Here is a 2581-nt window from a genome sequence, read left to right as displayed (position 1 = left end):
AGGCAAATTTATTTCCTTGGTGCCTTAGACAACAATTACCCCTCAACCATTATCAAGTAAAACAGATGATCTGGTCACTTACTACATTGTTGTTAATGGGATCTTACTGTTTGAAATTCAGCTGCCGTAGTTTCGAACATTGAAACAGTGGCCACACTGCAAGTATATTTCACTCGCTGTAAAGCATTTTAAGATGTTTTGATGTTGGAAAGCTCCATTTAAATGTTAATTATTTTTTTCTCTTAATCAATGGGTTGTACTTTCCTCACTTGTGCAGAGGGATTGAATACCTTATTAGGGTCATTACTTATAAGCCACTAACAATGCTACAGAGAAATTACAGTGCAGGCGGTGGTGTAGTGGTGTTGTCACTGGATCAGTACTCCTGAGACCCAAGGGTAACACTCTGGGGATCTGAGTTCGAATCCCACCATGGCAGAGGGTGACATTTGAATTCCGAATCCACCACAATGTGGCTGACTCTTTAGTGCTCTCTGAAACAGTGCCCCTCAGTTCAGGGACAATTAAAAATGGGCAATGTATGCTGGCCCAGCCAATGGTGCCCATGTCCCATTGATGAATAAACAAAACTGGCCATTCAGCCCAACTATTCCATTCTGGTATTTATAGATTCATAGAATCCCTCCAGTGCTGAAAGAGGCCATTTGGCCCATCGAGCCTGCACCTACAACAATCCCAGCCAAGCCCTATCCCCATAATCCCACATATTTACCCTGCTAATCCCCCTGACACTAAGGGGCAATTTAGCATGGCCAATCAACCTAACCCACACATCTTTGGAGTGTGGGAGGAAGCGGGAGCACTCGGAGGAAACCCAGGCAGTCATGGGGAGAACGTGCAAACCCCACATAAACATTGGTGGTTCAGTGGTAGAATTCTCGCCTGCCACGCGGGAGGCCTGGGTTTGATTCCTGGCCAATGCAAAGCCCCTTCTTCAGTGGGTTAGCACTGCTGCCCCACAGCGTCAGGGGCCCGGGTTCAATTCCCGGCTTGTGCGGAGTCTGCACGTTCTCCTCGTGTCTGCATGGATTTCTACCGGGTGCTCCAGTTTCCTCCCACACTTCAAAGACGTGCTGGTTAGGTGCATTGGCCATGCTAAATTCTCCCTCAGTGTACCCGAACCGACGCTGAAGTGTGGCAACGAGGGGATTTTCACAGTAACTTCATTGCAGTGTTAATGTAAGCCTATATGACACTAATAAATAAATTTTAAACTTAAACTTTAAGACTGTTCCCCAAGGCCGGATTTGAACCCGAGTCCCTGGCGCCGTGCTAACCACTGTGCCATCCCTGTTTACTGCTTCTTATGTTGTTTCTTATTTCCTTGAATGCTAATACCTTCGTTGATGGAATAGCACAGTTTTAAAATGTATGGCTTTATTCAATAGAATGTTATTAGCAGCAATAGAATGAAATGAAATGTGAGTTCTCAAGCGGTAAATTGACCCTTCCTCAGCCTGACTTAGAATCATAGAACCATGGAATCCCTACGTGCAGAAGGAGGCCATTCAGCCCATCGAGTCTGCACCGACAACAATCCCAGCCAGGCCCTATCCCCATAACCCCACTATTTACCCTGCGTGACACTAAGGAGCAATTTAGCATGGCCAATCCACGTAACCTGCACATCTTCGGAGTGTGGGAGAAAACCGGAGCACCCGGAGGAAACCAACGCAGACACAGGGAGAACGTACACACTCCACACGGACAGTCACCAGAGCCCGGAATCAAACCCGGATCCCTGGCACTGTGAGGCAGCAGTGCTAACCACTGTGCCACCGTGCTGTTTCCAAACTGCTTTCAACCGCAACATCTCTGGTGGGCATACTCGGAGCGGACTGGTTCTCTATCTGACGCTCTTCTCAAATTCTCCAGATGCTTCGTCAGGATTTTATTTGAACTTTGACTTCATATGATACCAGGCCTGTCCTGACCACCACAACACCTGATACCTGGCCTGTCCTGACCACCACAACACCTGATACCAGGCCCATTCTGACCACCACAACGCACCCAATTCTGACCCGTCCCAAACTTTTTGGCGTACACTGACATTTCTTTTGCACACTCTGCTTAGCCTCCACCTTTCCCGTCAGATCTGGAAACACCAGATCCAACCTGGTTCGAATACGCCTGACCATCAGCAACTCAGCAGGAATAACTCCAGTGGTCAGGTGGGGCGTTATTCTATTGATAATAAGGAAATGCATTAATTTGTTTTGTAGGAATGCTGATGGTTACTTTTCCATGGCTGTTTAAATGTTTGCACCGTCCTCTTAACCAGTATATACAAGGAGAGGTGATAAGGTGTCATAGAGTCATTGAGGATTACAGCATGGGAACAGGCTCTTCGGCCTAACTTGTCCATGCTACCCTTTTATACCGCTAAGCTAGTCCCAATTACCTGCATTTGGCCCAGACACCAGCACGGACATCTCTTCCCTAGACTGATTGCTTTGAAAAGATGTGTAAATCTAACAGATGCCAGGACTGTCAAAAAATCATAGAGGTTTATAGCATTGAAACAGGCCCTCCAGCCCAACTTGTCCATGCTGCCCAG

At 47.1% G+C, this 2581-nt stretch overlaps 1 non-coding gene across 1 annotated transcript; it reads left to right on the top strand.

The window, feature by feature from the left end:
• The first annotated feature begins 873 nt into the window (after positions 1 to 873).
• trnag-gcc (transfer RNA glycine (anticodon GCC)) lies at positions 874 to 944 on the top strand. The gene has a single exon. It is a non-coding gene; the product is annotated as a tRNA-Gly (tRNA).
• Positions 945 to 2581: the final 1637 nt, after the last annotated feature.

This window comes from Mustelus asterias, chromosome 5 (genome assembly GCF_964213995.1).
Source record: "Mustelus asterias chromosome 5, sMusAst1.hap1.1, whole genome shotgun sequence".
NCBI classification, from domain to species: domain Eukaryota; kingdom Metazoa; phylum Chordata; class Chondrichthyes; order Carcharhiniformes; family Triakidae; genus Mustelus; species Mustelus asterias.
Note: the sequence above shows the minus strand (reverse complement) of the source record. Positions and strands in the feature narration are given on the sequence as shown.